The sequence below is a fragment of the Melanostigma gelatinosum genome, assembly GCF_949748355.1.
Source record: "Melanostigma gelatinosum genome assembly, chromosome: 6".
Lineage (NCBI taxonomy): Eukaryota > Metazoa > Chordata > Actinopteri > Perciformes > Zoarcidae > Melanostigma > Melanostigma gelatinosum.
The window spans coordinates 23,271,181-23,290,097 of NC_136639.1; positions in this window are offsets into that span (position 1 = coordinate 23,271,181).

Sequence of the window (18,917 nt, forward strand, 5' to 3'; positions counted from 1 at the left end):
ATATAGTTGCACTCAAATTTGCACTCTTGGTGAGAGCAGGTCGGAATGTTTTGAAAGGTTTACTTGTTGTTTGTCGATATAAACATGGGTTAGGAATATTACATGAAAAAGGTGTCCACCCTCCAGAAAATATCAAGTCGCCCGACGTGTAAATCCGACACGACTCACTCTGCAACTTCCCTGCAGGTTGTTTTTTTTAATTTTATTACAGTCAGTCGCTGGATGGCATCCTTTGAAAATGGCTCTTTCATTTGAACCAGCTGAAGAATATTTTGACTTCCTAATAATAACTGTGGATTCAATATGTATGTTCAATATCCCTGAAATATCCAAGGTATTAAGTTTTATGTTGAAAAGTCCAAGCACCTGACGCGGAAGGGAATTAAAATGTCCGAAGGTTGACAGCTACGGTGGGCCGAGAGGAATACGTTTCAACTTTGAATGGAAAAGCAATAAACCTTAGATGGTGTAAAACTCTGTTGTTATTAGCTAATACAACAAGTAATGACTGAAATACATCAACTTTGCCCTGTGTGGAGGTTATCAGCAAAAAGGTTTTCTGTCTTGACCTGGAGAGTTTTTCCCAATGTTCTGATAATCAAAAAAAAATAATTTCAGGAGAGTCGGTGCTGTTTAACATCAGTTTTCCAGGAATATAATTCATCAATAAATGAAAGTATCAAACAATAATTAGAGGGTTTTTCTCCCCTTAATTTGGACCAAGTCTCGACTGGGCCCCTCGTATATTCCAGGAAGTAGCCCAGAGTAATTTTTGACAATATAATTTCCAAAACTATAAAAGAAAATAACTGACACATGTTTTTTAATTAAAGTACAGGCGAAATAAAAATGGCCACACTTGCTCCAAACCCCAAAAAGGCCACATCAGCCCGTTTACTTTGACTTCACGTAGACTAAATACACAAAATTGCGGATGATGTGATGAAGTTATGAGGCAACAGAATAAACATTCATCTCAGGTAAAAATCTAACCACCCATCTTAGAAGCTCAGTTCTGACATTTAACAGCAATGGATGAGATCATGGCTGCGGGCAAGTAAAACAATCTTTTCTCTGTGAGTGTTGGCAACATCCAAAGTGCTCTGTGAACTCCGAGCCAAAGGTGTCATTTCAGATTCAGTTTATGAGAATCCTGCCTTCCTGCAGTGGAGTCACAGGGGGATTTTAGAGTTGTGTTTTAAACACGCAGTAATATAATTAAGTAGTATAATATTGATGGGAAAATATTTTGTAGAGGAAATATTCTTTTTGGGGTTTCCAGACTTCCTATCAGATATGCCAATTAATATCAAGGCTTAGGGTTTCCCATAATATATCATCTTTAAAGATGTTCACCCAAATTTCATGAAAAAATCTGAGCCATGCAGATAGTCTTGGTTTTATTTACCAATTGTAAAGTCTACCACAGAACATGCTGACAACTGTTTTTATTGGGACCATTTAACAGTATTAATAATGATAAAAAAGTCATTATTAATACTTGTATCTTATTTCTGGAAAAATACATTGCTGTTGAATTTCTTAATGCTTTTTTTCAACTTCATGTTAATGTCTCTCTCCATTATTTAATAAAGGCATAAAATGCCAATATTTCAAATAAATTTTTTTTTAAAAGCTGCATTAACTAATCTTTTTTATGTCAACAGTAGATCAAATGACCGTGACAATGATTCGACAAAAAAAATACGGTCCAAGTTGTGGGCTCCTATGAACACTAATGCTGCTCTGTGTCTACTACAGTGGCGGGCCATCAGGGCCTGCAAGGCCTTCTCTGCTGGCCTAAACAGATTGTCAAAGCTATATATATTTAAAAAAAAAAAAAATCTATTTTATAATTTAATAATTTTTCTTAAATACACTACATGTATTATAATTCATAAAAATATTTTTCCCATTGTCTTATTTTCTCATTGCACAGCTACTGTCTTCCTCAGTTGCGCTGCTTCCAGTGGAGCTTGTTTTAAGTAGAGCTTTTATCCAATCAGATCTCACCTCTGTGTAAGAACAGAGCCAGAGGCCTGCAGACTCTCACCTGCAGCCAGTGCAGATTAAAGTAAATGGGGACGATATTGTTGATTGTCATAGTGTTCAACCAATCAGATCTTTAGTTTGACATGTTGGGCGTATTCTTTGACGTGTCAGCGCCTGCTAGCCGGCCTATAATGACATCAGCATTACATGCCGCTCAGTATTCATCTGTAGCTTTCCCGCTAGGTGCAGAGTGTGCTGTGATTGGTCAGTGGGCGAGCACGTGACTATCGTGAAACGAAACTTAACAGCCAGCAGAGGCTGATGGGTAGTGAATCACATCACATGATGCAGCTCAGCCAATCAAAATGCATTCTGACCAAGTGAGCTGCACCATGATAGAGGGTGCTGAGAGGAGGAAAGACACTGCAGAGCAGTATGTTCAACGTTCAGGTTGTGAAAGTAAAATCCTATGATAATCTCTTTGGGTCGCGGCTTGTCATTCAGGAATGACGGCGGATCCCACAGCCAGACCAGCTGAGAAAGTTATATTTTCCTGAATGTAGGCTTTTGCATTTTCGAAATGCTCCAGCATTATTCAAACGACTCGTACCGAACGGTTTAATACGAAGATGTACATAGTTAGAGCATTAAAAATGAATAGCTGTGGAGCCACAATGTGGTTATAAGGTGGTATTTCAGCTGCAGGACAGCAGTGAAGGCCCAGGTATGAAATGCACGGCCCGCCACTGGTCTACTACATGTACAAACAGGCTATTGTTCCAAACAACATGTTCGCATATAGTTAAAAAAGTTCATCACAGCTTGAAAACGGTGGCAATCAAGGGATTAAAACGTAAAAAATATAGTCAGAACCTATGAGACCTGAAGAAATCCGAGCACGTCCATAAATCTGGAATCAAAGTGGGTTGGCAGGGGATACAACTCGTCACAGCCACTTTCCCACCAAGCGCTCAACTTGGATTCGACACAAAGTCCCTTTGTTTGGCCAAGTGCCATACATTCAATGGCTAACATTCAAAGTGAGCGTGGGGTCAAGGTCCAGGGATTAGGGTCAGTTTAGAGGTTTGATGGAGGAAAGTGAGGAAGGGTTCAGGGTGAAGGTTAGAATTGGCATGGCTCAACTACACAGAGGAGCAATGTGTACATGACTACAAATGAATTTAGTCTGAATGCTGATTCCATGGTCCCTGGTGGTGTTTTCCAAGAGATTACTTCCCTTGCCATTGCTGATTACGCCGACACTAGCTGTCACATTTGAATGCCTGAACAGACTGGCCGATAAGGACGTCTTTTTGTTCAACTTTGCGAATGTGATGTGTCAAACTGCTTTACATTTTTCATCAGCTTAAATTTAAAATACATGTAGATTGTGATGTTTTTTCTTTTAAAAATACGAGGCTTGATCTTTTGTTTTTTGATGAAAACCTTGCAGGGATTTTTCTGAAAAATAATGGAATGAATGTGTGACTGTTCCTGCTGGATTTATAGTGAAGTAGTGATACAGCTAGCGACCGGCAGGATCAGGAATACACAGATCGATGCATGCACCATGCTGCAATGCAAATGCTTTCAAAGGCAAGCCCTTGTAGGGAATGCAGTTTTTTTTTCAGCCACGCCAACACACGCAACACACAAACCTCAATGTCACTGAACTGGAGTAACCCTCTTTTAAGGTGAGGCCATACCTCTCGGCCAATCACAATAGGCCTAGAATCAGGCACCCTTCCCTGAGCCAATCAACACGTTTGTGCTTTTTTCTCCCTTTCTTGCTCTCTCTCTCTCTCTCTCTCTCTCTCTCTCTCTCTCTCTCTCTCTCTCTCTCTCTCTCAGCTCCTTTTCATCCTTTCAGAAATACTATTTCATGAGTAACAACGACATTATGTCCGCGTTTGCGCCGAACAGGAGGAGTGTGTCCTGTTCACGGTCACCTTTGATCCTTCCCTCTATGGAAGAGTTGCAGTCGGGGTTAAGAGCCGCGTGTGAGCCAGAGTGTATGTAGGTATGTGTGCAGACGTCCCACTGAGAGTGTGTAATTTGAGGTGGGAACACTGTCATCTGCCTTCGGGGCAAGGTTGCATAAGATATGTCAAGCCAAAACACGGCTGTTTCTGTGTCTGACTCGACACGGATTCCCACGGAATAACATAACATAGAGTACAACTCGGGTGGTGCGTTTCCCATACATCGGGAGGATGGGGAGGCTGGGTGGGGAGCTCTTGACAACAAGTCATTGTTTTATCTGGAGGGAGGAAAGTAACACAAACTTGCCTTTGGAGGATTGGTTTTAATCTGAGACGGAGGCAAAAAAAAAAATGTAATGGGACAGATGACAATACAAGTCAAGTTCAGTTCGCACACAGCTATTGCCCCGACGCGCTTTACAGTCAGCACAAGACACAACATCCTCCACCCTTAAGGTGACACCAAATAAGGAAGCCGGTATGTAGCTACGAATTGACAGCCGACACTTCAAAGTTGAGCTGGTCTCAACTTTTTTCCAGCACTCCAATGAGGCAGTGAAGCATCAACCGATCATCATTTTTTGTTTCACCCTTTTCCGTACCGTCTTTAAAAAAAAGCCAGTTCACAGTACTTGCAGGGAGGATGTCTAGCAAACCCCAGAATATAGCATCGCACTGGTCGCCTCGGGGGAAAAAAAAGAATAGGATTTTCTTCATTTGATGTTGGATTATTGCAGAAATAAGCTTTTTAATTAAGTGTATGATACTTACGCGTTTTGTTTAGCAAGATCATCTTCACAAATTCTTGAAGCGTGAATGCAATCAGCAGCAGTAAAAATGTTAACGCTATAAACGAACTACACCGCGGTCGAGTGATAAACACAACGAGGCTGTGACGAGGCGGCGTGATGACGTTTTGTAGTTTAATTTCGTTGTTCTTCGTTGTTTAGTGTTTTATTTAATAATGCAAAACACATATTATTGCATAACATACAGTACTATAATAAACAGGATTTTGACTTAAAAAGTGAATGTTTCCAGGCATTGGCTGCACAAGCCCAATATAACATGAAAGTTCCTCCACGTCCTGCTGTTTCTAATTGAGACTAACGGAAATACCACTTCAAACGATTCAGAGACACATCTGCTTGTCTGTTCATTGTCTTCTCTTTGTTTTGTTCTTTTTTTTTAAATCCTTAAAATTGAATGCAGATGTATTTTGGATAAAAAAAGACAATCGTTGTCCTTTCTGATGTCCTCTCAATGATCTTTTCCTTTTTGTTTGATTTCCAGCTCAATTAAATATGAGTGTCGTAAGATTGCGTTCTTTTCTTTGGCTGTTCTGCCGTTACTTATCTGTCATTGATTATTTTTATTAACAAAATTGCTTTTTAAGCTCAAACAGACAAGTGGTACTGTCGCCAGGAACAGGAAAAGGCATTCGATCTCTTCCTTTGTGAGAAAAGGGACGTTTGTGAAGTCAGTCGGTCACAGATGTTTAGAACAGAAATCATTTCATTAGGTATTAATTGGTTTGTTGACAGCAATGCATACTTTTATGAGTCTCTAATTTCTATCTATGATACCACTTACATCCTTGAAAAAGCAGCTGTATCAATACCCCAAATAAATATTCGTCCATTATTCATTGACTTTTGGTAATCGCAAAGCCTTCCGCTAATTTGTGAGAATTTTACAGGAAGACATTATGACGTTTTGCAAGAATGCACAAAAATTTAAAGAAAAGGGGACTAATGAGGTGAATTATGTTCAATCTTCTATGGTTGGTTTGGAATTCAGATCAGGGTTATGGACAACATGATGGAAATATTGCAAAGTTGTATTAAATGATGCAATAAATATATTATTATTATTATCCTCATGGGCGATATGGCCAAAATCTTCAATCCCGATACGTAATTTCGGGCCAGACTTTTTTGAAATAAGGTGTAGGGGTAACGGACAGCCTGCAGTCCAAATACACCAGAGGAGACCGGCATGTTTCAAACTCAGCAGAAGGTGGTTTTTGGGTCCGTGTCTGACTTTTTGTGGCCAAACCGCATCCAAACGACCCTTTTCAGGTCCGAGCATTTACTAAACTACAGTACTACAATGACTGCCTGCTGCACTAGCCCAACTCAATAATGGCACAAGCCCAATCTCACAATAACATTCCAAGTTCTCCTGTTATTAATTAAGACGAAAGGAAACAGCACACATCTGCTTCTTTCTTCTTTGTCTTCTCTTTGTTGCTTTTTTCTATCTGATGCCCGACACTCCAGTGTAGCTTGAGCTATGTTTAATTCTGGTGCTTTCAGTCCTGTCTCCTAAAATACAACAACATTGGGTTGTGAGTTAGGTTTTGAGGGCTTAATATTTTCTCGTACATAACCTTTGCTATGGACGTATCGCCAATAACTTTCAAATGAGTCCGTGGAGGTGTGAACCAAGAACCTTTGCTGCGTTCTTTCACTTTTTCTACAATTAGTATGAATTATAATTCATTGTTTTTTCCAGAAAACTTTTAAAAAGCGTCACCAAATGATTATTTAAGGATTTAGGCCTATGATGAGTGGATGCCCTCTCTGCATTTACAAAATGTCTCTTCCATAAGAAAAAACATGTGTCTTTGGAGAACATGCTGTTGGTATTAAAAGATTAACAGTAAATCCTCATTTCACATCGATGTCGCCCTGATGGAAAGTGAAGTTCCCTTTGAGGTGGGATCTGTCTGCTGCTGCAGTTTGATCTACTGTGCAAGTGAATTACAATCTTCTTGAATCAAACCATGTGACTGTAAAGCCAAATACCTTCGGATACACCACATGGATTTGGTTCGGCAGCAGTGTCCAACCTAAATCCAATAAAAGACCAATGTCCCTTTGCAGGCTATTACTTAAACGTCAACGTGTTCATGTTCACAAAACCTGCCAAGAACCACATGCAGATTAGCATCCATCACAAACAATATTACATGTTTTTGGTTCCTGCTTTCAACATAAAGCTTCTAATTGCATTACGCGGGCAAAAATAGGTGCTCTAATCATGAGAGCAAGAGGTTGGTCAAGTTACCAGCTATTTAAAGTGACTGGTCTTCAAATAACTATAGTATGTTTGCATAGAACTCCCAGTATCAGTAGTTTTGAATATGAAAAACCAACAGATAGAAGGCTAATAGTGCTTATATATGCGTCTACACCCAGTCAGGCCAAAGCCATATCAGCTCTATACAGACTCACTGAAACATTTGACATTAAATTCTTTTTTCCATAGTGGAGAACATTGAAAATCCCCCAAAGAAAATCAAAAACACCAACAAACTTCATTTAAAAACAATAATTTGTAATCTTGCCATAAGCGCAACAGCATCCCAACTATTTGGTGACCTGCTTTCTCATGCCCAGACTGTGTTTGTGAAGGTAAAGCTGGTTTCAATCAGTAGAGAAATTAAGCCAAATCAACGTGCCTCTAAAAATTCAACCTGGACGCAGACTCAAACGTATCCTTTTGTAACATGTGAGAATTACATAAATCCTATTCACAGCAGATTCGTTTTTTTCCCTCCCCACTTTCTTTCAGCTAAACGGGTATTTCGATGCATTCCTCACTTCTCGCCCGGCTCGTGAGAAAGTCTCAGCCTATACTTCTGACACCATAAAACAGCCACAGAAGAAATGCCATGAACAGCATCAGAACATCAGAGAGTTTTTGTGTGTGTGTGTGTGTGTGTGTGTGTGTGTGTGTGTGTGTGTGTGTGTGTGTGTGTGTGTGTGTGTGTGTGTGTGTGTGTGTGTGTGTGTGTGTGTGTGTGTGTGTGTGTGTGTGTGTGTGTTGAAAAAGAGTGAATGTGTTTCTAGGAATGTGACTGTGTTTCAATCCAATACAGTGATGTCCTCTGTGATACTGTGGGAGCTTTTCGGGAAGTGTAATGCTGAGCAAGAAGAAGCAGGAACCATGACAGTGCTTTTGTGCTTAAAGCATATGTGCTTTTGTACTTTTATGAGGACCAATTGAAGAACATTTTTGGAAGGTGAGAACATTTTAGCGGGTCCTCATGAGGGCTGTTTGAGGTCTAAAGCTTGATTTTTAGGTACAGTTTTAGATTTGGATAACTTTTAAGGCATTGGTAGTTCAGTATGTTTAAAAACGGTCATGGCCTCCTCTTGGCTACATCACACTACCTTTTTGATCGTATCTAAGCACTCTGTGCCTTTCGTGGGTCTTTTTAGTCTCAGTGTGATGAATGATAAATTGGAGATTCTTTCGCGCACTCCTAAACGCTACTCATGGTGTTGCACTTGGTAGTAACAGAAGTAGTTGTATGAAGAACTAGAAAGGTGCACTTAGAAGAGTGCAGATATCTGCCAGGTGTGTCTGTAACGCCCACTGCTGTATTGTGTGATTGAACGAATACAACCCACAATTGGCTAATCCCCCGTCTAGACACTAACGGGCACACTTCATTTCAACTCAAAAACAAGCGGCGATGTATGCAGGCAATTGGCTGAAAGTCGTCGTGTAATACACTTCATACAACCAAATTAAACTAAAAGCTGTCTGCCCACTTGTCAACATCTGAGTTGCGGTGATGTACTCAGCAGTGTGTGTACCACATTCAATTCAATTCAATTCAATTCAATTCAATTCAATTCAATTCAATTCAATTCAATTTATTTTTGTATAGCCCAAAATCACAAATTACAAATTTGCCTCAGAGGGCTTTACAATATGTACACGTTTGACATCTTCTTGTCCCGGGACCCTCACATCAGAACAGGAAAAACTCCCCAAAAACCCCTTTAACGGGGAGGAAAGAGGAAGAAACCTGTGGGAGAGCAATAGAGGAGGGATCCCTCTCCCAGGATGGACAGTCGTGCAATGATGTCATGTGTAGAACAGGATAGTGAATTACAACACATTCAATGTAATTACAGCACATTCAATGTATGACACAACCACGACAGGAGGCAACACCTGGTCCAGGTAAACCCGGATACACAGGAACCTGTGAGGCGAGAAAGCACAGAGACTCTGGTGAAGAAGCAGGTCAATAATGTGCATTAATGGTATCAGTAGTATGAAATAGTAATGTGAGTAATAATAAAAGGGATATTAGCAGTTGGAGTCAGCAGGGCCATGGTAGGAGGAAGGACCAGGGTCCAGATGAAACCATGCTCCATGGAAACCTGTGAGGAGAGGAAGCACAAGGACTCCGGGGAAGAGACAAAATGAGTATCCTTTGAGTACTGTGCATTAATGGTGTCGGTAATAGGATTAATAATGTTAACAATGAAGATCGTAGTAGGTGTCAGCAGGGCCATGGCTGGTTGAAGAACCAGTGTCCAGATAAAACTGCGGTCATCCTGTGAGGCGAGAAAGCACAAATACTCCAGGGAAGAAGTAAAGTTAGTAATCAGCATTAATGGGACATCAATGCATACAGACGGAGGTGAAGAAGAGGAGGAGAGAGGTGCTCAGTGTAGGAAGTCCCCCTGTAGTTTTTGCCTTTACCAGTTTGTCCATGGGCCGGTCCAAGGCAAGCCAGAGCCAGCCCTAACCATAAGCACTATCAAAGAGGAAAGTCTTAAGCCTACTCTTAAATGTGGTGAGTGTGTCTGCCCCCCGGACTGAAACGGGAAGCTGGTTCCACAGAAGAGGAGCTTGATAACTGAAGGCTCTGGCTCCCGTCCTACTTTTTAAGACTCTAGGAACCACAAGTAACCCTGAATCACTGGATCGCAACTCTCTAGTAGGGCAGTATGGTACTATCAGCTCTTTAAGATATGATGGAGCCTGACCAGTTCGGGCTTTGTAGGTAAGTAAAAGGATTTTAAATTCTATTCTAGATTTTACAGGGAGCCAGTGCAGAGAAGCTAATACAGGAGTAATATGATCTCTCCTCTTAGTTCTTGTTAGTACACGAGCTGCAGCATTCTGGATCAGCTGGAGAGATTTAAGAGACTTATTAGAGCAGCCTGAAAATAAGGAATTGCAGTAATCTAGTCTAGAGGTAACAAATCCATGAACTCATTTCTCTGCATCGCTTTGAGACAGGATGTGCCTGATTTTTGAAATATTACGTAGGTGAAAAAAGGCAGTCCTAGAAATAAGTTTTATCTGAGAGTTGAAAGACAAATCCTGATCAAAGGTAACTCCAAGATTCTTGACGGTGCTGCTGGATGCCAGCGCAATGCCATCTCGAGAAACTATATCATTAGATAACTGATTTCGGAGGTGTTCTGGGCCGAGTAGAATAACTTCAGTTTTGTCTGAGTTTAACATCAGGAAGTTGCAGGTCATCCAGGTTTTTATGTCTTTAAGACACGCTTGCAGTTTAGCAAGCTGGTTGGTTTCGTCTGGATTGATCGATATATATAATTGAGTATCATCTGCATAACAATGAAAGGTTATAGAGTGTTTTCTGATAATATTGCCTAAAGGAAGCATATATAAGGTGAACAAGATTGGTCCAAGCACAGAACCTTGTGGAACTCCATAACTGACGTTGGTCCTCATTGAGGCTTCATCATTTACATAAACAAACTGAGATCGATCCGATAAATAGGATCCAAACCAGTTCAGTGCGGTTCCTTTGATGCCAATATAATGTTCCAGTCTCTGCAACAGGATGTAGTGGTCTATAGTGTCGAACGCAGCACTAAGGTCTAACAGGACAAGAACAGAGACGAGTCCTTTGTCTGATGCGATTAGAAGGTCATTAGTTATTTTTACCAGTGCTGTCTCTGTGCTATGATGCTTTCTAAATCCTGACTGAAAATCCTCAAATAAACTATTGTTACACAGAAAGTCACACAACTGATTTGCAACTGCTTTCTCAAGGATCTTAGAGAGGAAGGGAAGGTTAGAGATCGGTCTATAGTTGGCCAACACCTCTGGATCCAGAGTGGGCTTCTTAAGAAGAGGTTTAATCACAGCTACTTTAAAGGACTGTGGTACATGACCTGTTACTAAAGACAGGTTGATGATATCTAATAAAGTTGTGCTCATTAATGGTAGCACTTCTTTAAGCAGCCTAGTCGGTGTAGGGTCTAAGAGACAGGTGGAAGGTTTAGACGTAAAAATTGTTGAAGTCAGTTTGTCAAGGTCGATGGGAGTAAAGCCATCTAAACATATATCAGGGTTTACAGCTGTTTCTAAGGTTACTCTATTTGTGGAAAGATCGGTCGAGGGCAGGAGATTATTAATGTTCTCTCTAATAATCATAATCTTATCATTAAAGAAGTTCATAAAGTCATTGCTACTGAGGTCTATAGGGATACTCGGCACAACAGAGCTATGACTCTCTGTCAGCCTGGCTACAGTGCTGAAGAGGAACCTGGGGTTCTTATTTTTCTCTATTAACAATGAGTAATAAGCTGATCTGGCATTACGGAGGGCCTTCTTATATGTCTTAAGACTGTCGCCAGAGTAACCGAGATTCTTCCAAGTTAGTGGAACGCCATGTTCTTTCAAGTTTTCGCGATGTTTGCTTTAATTTGCGGGTTTCAGGGTTATACCATGGAGCGAATCTCCTTTGTTTTACTAACTTCTGTTTTAAAGGAGCAATAGAGTCTAGTGTCCTTCTCAGTGAGCTTGTAGCACTGTCGACAAGATAATCAATCTGGGTCGGACTAAAGCCAGCACAGTAGTCCTCCGTCACATCGAAGCATGGTATTGAGTTAAATACAGACGGAATCGCTTCTTTAAATTGAGCTACGGCACCATCAGATAGACATCTAGTGTAGTAACTCTTGCTTAACGGTGTACACTCCGTTAGTAAGAATTCAAAAGTTATTAGATAATGATCCGACAGAAGAGGGTTCTGTGGATAGACTATTAAATCTTCCATGTTCATGCCATAAGTCAGAACCAGGTCGAGAGTGTGGTTAAAACAGTGAGTGGGTTTCTGTACATTCTGACAGAAACCAATCGAATCTAATAATGAAATAAATGCAGTACTGAGGCAGTTGTTCTCGACATCCACATGAATATTAAAGTCACCTACAATAATTACTTTGTCTGTTTTAAGGACTAGACTTGATAAAAACTGAAAAAATTCCGATAGAAATTCAGAATACGGACCCGGGGCCCAGTACACTATAACAAATATAACTGGCTGTATTGTTTTCCAGGTTGGGTGTGAAAGACTAAGAACCAAGCTTTCAAATGAGTTATAGTCTAGGTTTAGGGTGTAATAATAGGCTGGAGTCAAAGATGGCTGCTACTCCACCTCCTCGGCCGGTGCCTCGAGGAATGTGAGTATTGATATGACTTGGAGGAGTTGATTCATTTAGGCTGACATATTCATCATTACTCAGCCAGGTTTCAGTAAGACAAAATAAATCAACATTCAATTACAGTTTTTCACGATTGTGTCAGGATCCAGGATCCCTGTCTGACCTGTTCGGTGTTACCTCTGTTTCCCCTGATCTCCTCTCCTCATGTGTTCTGTCATTCCCCTGTTTGTTATTGTGTGCCATGTGCTCTCTGTTTGTCCTCTGCCTCCAGACGCCTCCCATGGCCACACCCGTGAGTGTGCACAGCTGAGGACACTCCAGCCGATCACCTCCTGCAGCCTGACACACCAGACTCAGGGCCCACTAATGAGTCCCCTGTCACTACATAAGCTCTGGCCCTGCAGTCTGGGGTTGTCAGGTCGTACCGTCTTTCACCCGCATCAACCCCGTGGCGTCCTCTGCCCTCCTTGTGTGTACGGATTACACGCTGCCGCTCTGCCCTCCTTGTGTGACACGGACTACTCTCGCCGTCAAGCTGCCAGCCCTCCGGTGTCGAGCCACGGGCCTCACACCGTCGATCTGCCACTCGGGTGTCGGACCACGGGCTCCACACCTTCACACATTTTTTATCTCAAAACAAATTTCATATGAACGAAAACATGTTCTATTACAGTAGCTCAAAATTGATCAGAAATTACGACTGTGCTTTGCTCTTTGCAATTTCTTTTGTTCTTCCTCCTCCTTGTACCCCTATTTTTACAGTACTGTACCCTGCATCTCACAAACGTGTCCTTTGTCTCTGTGATTCTGTAATTCTTGTTTTTTTTTTGTTTTTTTGTTTTTTAAGATTTTATTTGTACAGGGACAGTTCACATTAATCGACAGCACACATTAATAAAAACATGACTGTAAATGTGACAGTGTTAGCTAAAAAAGCTAATTTTCAACCGTTGTCCCTGGGCACGGTGTTAGAAGCCGCTAAAAACATTTAAACATTTAAAAACTGTTTAAAAAGACAACAACACAAAAACAAGCAAACAGAGCTGTGCAATACAATCCTGCAGACACAGGATCAAACATGACAGACAGACAGACAGGCAGACAGGCAGACAGACAGGCAGGCTACATACGGACATGGCAGGCATGAGACTGTTAGTGCTGACACACCTGGTTGTTAATGAGCCAGGCTTTGAGGTTGTGTGTGAAGAACCTGTATGTGGTGCTCTGTCTTATGTGTGATGGGAGAGTGTTCCAGGTGACGGAAGCTGTGACAGAGTATGATAGCTGGCTGAACTTGCTTCTCCTGCCTGGGACCACTAGGTCCCCGCGAGCTGTTGCTCTGGTTAGTCTGCTATTGGTCTTTTGTGTTATGAAAGTGCTCAACGGGGGAGGTGCAAGGCCATTAAGAATTTTAAAGGTTAAGCAGCTGTTATGGAATTTGACAAGACTATCCCAACACAGAAGATGGTATTTGGGCAAGATGTTGCAAATGTGGTAGTGTCTGGGCTTGATGTCAAGTACCTTGATAGCCTGCTTATAGACGGACTGTAGGGGCTTCAGGGTTGTGTTGTGAGTGTGTGACCAGGTGGTTAGACAGTAAGTGATATGAGGGAGGATCATTGCATGAAAGTACAGTTTAGCAGCTTCAGTTGTGAGGTTGTTGCGTATGTATCTGAAATTATGTAGACTAAACTTGACCTTTGCCATTACATGCTTCACTTGTTTTTTGTATGTGAGTGTGGAGTCAAGAATGATCCCCAGATATTTGTAGTTAGGGACCACCTGAAGCTGTTCACCAGATATGTACACAGGATGCTCTGTTGTAATATTATTCACCCTCTTTGAGAAAAACATGCAGACTGTTTTTTTTACATTGAGATGTAAGCAAGTGTCTGACAGCCACTTAGTGACATGGACCATTTCTTCAGTGAGTTTGTCTGCTGCCTGTTTGATGTTGGGTGCATGTACAAAAATGACTGTGTCGTCAGCGTACATCTGTATATCCACCCGTGCACATACTGATGGCAGATCATTAATGTACATGCTGAAAAGAAGAGGACCTAGCACAGAGCCCTGTGGAACACCGACACTGTAATTGAGGATGGGGGATGAAACATCGTTGATCTGTACACACTGCGTTCTATTGTCCAGGTAGGATTTGAACCAGCATAGGGTGTCAGGAGAAAAATTAAATTTGGCCAATTTTGTAATTAATATGGAATGATTTACTGTATCGAAGGCTTTCTTTAGGTCTAGAAACACTGCTCCCACCACTCCCCCTTTATCTAGCTTGGCTTTAACCTGTTCTGTAAAGAAGCAGTTGGCTGTTGCAGTAGAATGCTGGGCTCTAAAGCCAAACTGCATGGGGTGGAGTCTGAAGGGACTGCTATTGAGGTGAGCAATTACTTGTTGTGCTACACACCTCTCGGCTACCTTAGAGAAAGCGGGGAGAATGCTTATTGGCCTGTAGTTATTTACATGGGTTCTATCACCTGCCTTAAAGATAGGTGTAATTATAGCTGGCTTCCAGACCCTAGGGAAAGCATTCTGTTCAAAAGACAGATTAACTAATTTAGTGATGGGATATAACAGTGACTCCTTTGTTCTTTGTTGATATGAACCTGCAACCAGTCAAAATCTATTGAGCAGTCAGTACTGTAACAAATAGAAAGCACCATGTCCTCTCACATTGTTTCTTCTATCCATTCTCAGACTTTCTCCTTCCCACCTTCAACCACCTGTTTGCTCTCTAAACTGGCTTATATTGGTTGTGTCACATCATTTGATACAAGTGAAATCCATTTTGAGTGATTGTGTTTAATCAATGACATGTGTTCTCTATTTGTATTTGATTGTTGCCACTTGTGTTTACCAGTATGGATGGCATGTGCATTAGAGTGCAGAATGTGTTTTGAGACTGAGAATGTGTTTAGAGTTTTGCTGAAAAGTCTAAGTGAGATCTGCAAATTGTGTTTTACCATGTGAAATAGTTTAAGGTATTGACAACAGACTGCACAATTAGCTAAATGAGTTCAGGCAACTGAGAACTTTGTTCAGCCAATGGGTTTTAGTGTTTTAGCAATTGAGAAAAACTGTAATATATTAATCAATTTCCTGCATTTCTGCATTTTACTACTGTATTTTATTTCGTACACTTTTTTTTTTTTTAATGTTTTAATGCAATGAATGTTCTTAATTGTTTTTAAATCTCCTTTTCTTTTGATGTTTTGATGCTTTTAATGGTTTTATGTGAAGCACTTTGAATTACCTTGTTGTTGAAATGTGCTATCCAAATAAACTTGCCTTGCCTTACTAGTAGTTCTGTTAGCTGTTATCGGTTAGCCAAACACAAGAGCAGCATCCGAGAGGTACGCAGGAGTATGTGTAATGGTAGCAGTGTTAGCGGTCAGCAAAACACCCCATCCAAACATGAAAAGTGAGCCAGAGAACAGTGGCCAAGAGGTACACAGCAGTGTGCAAATGGACCGTACTTGTATAGCGCTTTCCTCGTCTTTCCAACCACTCAAAGCACTTTTACAATCACCCATTCACACCCATGATGACAGGCTACCATGCAGGCTAACACCTGCCCATCAGGATCTACCTAACATTCACGCACATACACACCCGTAGTGCCGGGGATCAAACTGCCGATCCTCTGATTGAAGGACGACCCTGCTCTCCACTCATCCACCGAGGTGACTTTGTACCGGCAGTCCCGTTAACTGCTCAGATCAGCCGTGGACACTCACTGGCTCGCTCACTCATGGATGCACTCACAGAGACACGCACGCAAACACACATGTGACTGATTGCATGATCCTCCTGGCAGTGATACTAATGAAATGAGTGAAAGAGTTGAAAGAAGTTAAAATTCGGCCTACTTTCTAATCTCACCACAGCCGGCCATTTGCTGCGTGAAAAGGGTGTTATCATCGATGTGATGGCATCGCAATATGTTGGCGGTTATTGATTCATTCACAAATTGTAGTAATGTTTGTTACCATTACCTGATATTTCAAAAAAATAGCAACAGCCATTATGAAACATGTTTAATGTAATTCAGGTTCAAATAATATAACAGACACATACACACTTTATCTACTACTCGTGAGCGACGTAAAATGTACAGGCACACAGGGAACTCTGTTCTGTTCTGTGAGGGAACTCACAGAACACGTTTCCACGTGGCATATTTATCTTTTTATCTGGGTTGGACGTGTTATGACTCTATTTGACACCATGCGGAACTTTTGTTCACAGTTTCGTTTCCTGAGCTACTGAGTAACCTTAATGGAAGAAGGAAGTCTATTGCACCTGCTCATCTTTGATCTTTGCCCCTGTGAGGAAGTCTTGCAGCAGAGTGACAGTTTTTCGTTAAGGCCGGAAATAGATTTGTTGAATCAATCACAACAACCAGATGAAACATGTCTGTGCACAAACGAGTTAAACATGTTCATTTCTGAGCTTTAGAGGTCCTAGCAGGCATATTTCTGAACTTTGGAGAGAGTTAGTGTTTATGTTTAGCTATAGCTTATTAATAACGCTGAGCCCAAGCAAGAGATGTGGCTCTCGTCTAATTTACGGGAATAAACTAAATATGTCCCAACATTTTGAATAATTACTTTAAAAAGTGAAGAACTATTTACAAGACGATATCCCATGAAGTCAAAAAGAGACCTGTCTCAGGTTTTTGGATTCCCCCGCAAATGGGAATTGCTGATTTACCGTATTTTCTGTTTCAGTACCAAATCAGTGTTTTCTCCTCAGTGTACTACATTCTACTACGAGTGGACATTGTCTAAGTTCCTGTTTGTAGTTGACATTTGCCATTTCCAAGCAAAAAGTCGTGGCAAATATGTGACATTCCGCCACAGACAATAATTCTCTTTTTAATTGGGAAAATCCCACGAGAGAAAGTGCTGAGAACTGATGCTTACAGCTGACTGGGTCAACTGGGTTTACCAGAAGGCCAGCTCTTCATCCATTGGCTCACCAGTCTCTCCAGTTGTGCTGCTGTTGGCAGTGATTGTGATGGTTGGATATGGTATGATACAGTAACTGCCTGTCGGGGGGTGAACAGAGGACAGCGGGAAGTGGGCTGCTCAGCCAGGCAGAGATCCAGCAGTGTAGGAGCAGTACGTCTGGTCAACGACCCGCGGCCTAACCCTGTCCTGTTTTGCCCTTTCTGTTCGATAGAATACATTCATTTTACGCCCAAGAAATTCAGCTTTTTATCAAACAAGACAACTGTTCAATACATGCAAAATCACCGGCCATAAAAGAGCTTCATAGCGATAACCTTGACTCTTGAATCCTGAACGTAGTCCCCAACAGTATTGTTGCAAAGAATCATTCCAGTTCTTGATTACAATTTTCATTGTCTATTGTCTTTGGTAAAAATGAGTACCAAAGAAGGGAACGTTTTGAAGTTGAGTCAGAGTTGACTTCTTTCTATGCATATGACAGGACTTCACCCACAAGCAAAATTGTATACATTTTCAATACAAATGTATCTTTAATTAAAACCTAATAATCCTAATTGTAATAATGATAATTATTATGAATCAAACTATCATTTGATTGTTATCAGTTGTTTGTTTCTGATGACCTCTTCCATTTTACCAAAGGGTAACCTCTGATTATGAACTTGACCTCAGGAACTTTCTCTTGGAAGTCGTAGAAGATGACTTGACAACTCAAACAACAGCTGAGACCCTGAGGCAACCTCCCAGCCAGTCACAACATCAGACAGCACAGCACTGGTCCCACACACTTTAGACAGTCCGGGTTAACACAAAGGAAACAAATGTGACACCCTACGGTGTCAAGTTATGACGTGTGCACCAATGGGAGCTGAGGGAACTTGTGGAAAATTGCCCGGCCTCACATACATACACAGGAACCGGGTGACAGGTGTAATTTTAGCCCCCTGTAAACAAATGTGGCGTGTGATGTCTGATTGGATATTCATTTTGGCAGGCAATTTTATGATTCATTGATGTAACTGTGCACCTTCACCTCAACAGCACAGTTCTCTCACATGTGAACACTGTTCTGTCCTTTCCTTTTGACGTCATGATATCTCCCAAATATATAGTCTTGTGCATTGTAAGAGGGCACAACAATAAATAAGACAGGGATATATTTGGAAACTATGTAGAACAGGGAGCTGCAAACATAAAGCTTTGCACAGCTTGTCAACATCTTGAAGCTACTTTCACATTTAAATGCAGATGGTTGTTAGCCAGCTGGTTTTAGCGGTAGGTCAGTCCAACACTTTGGTCCAAATTGAAAATATCAAAGCAAGTATTGGACACAATTTTGTACGGACGTCAATGGTCCCTAGACCATAATCCTGCTGACTTTGGTGATCCCCGGTTTTTCTTCTTGCACATTTGTGGTTTTGAGTGAAATATCTCAACAGCTATGAGATTGATCGCCATGAAATTTGGTACAAACATTCATGTCCCCTTCAGGATGACTTGTAGTAGATTTGGTGATTCTCTGACTTTTCATCAGGTGCCATCTTAAGGTTAAAATTTCGCTACGTCCAATACTTGGTTAATGATCAGATACCTGCAAAACTACATTCCCATCAGCCTCAGTTGTACGTTGTGCTCAGTACTTGTTAGCAAATGTTTGCATGCTAACACGCTAAACTACAGGGTGAACACGGTACAACATCATACCTGTTTATCATTAG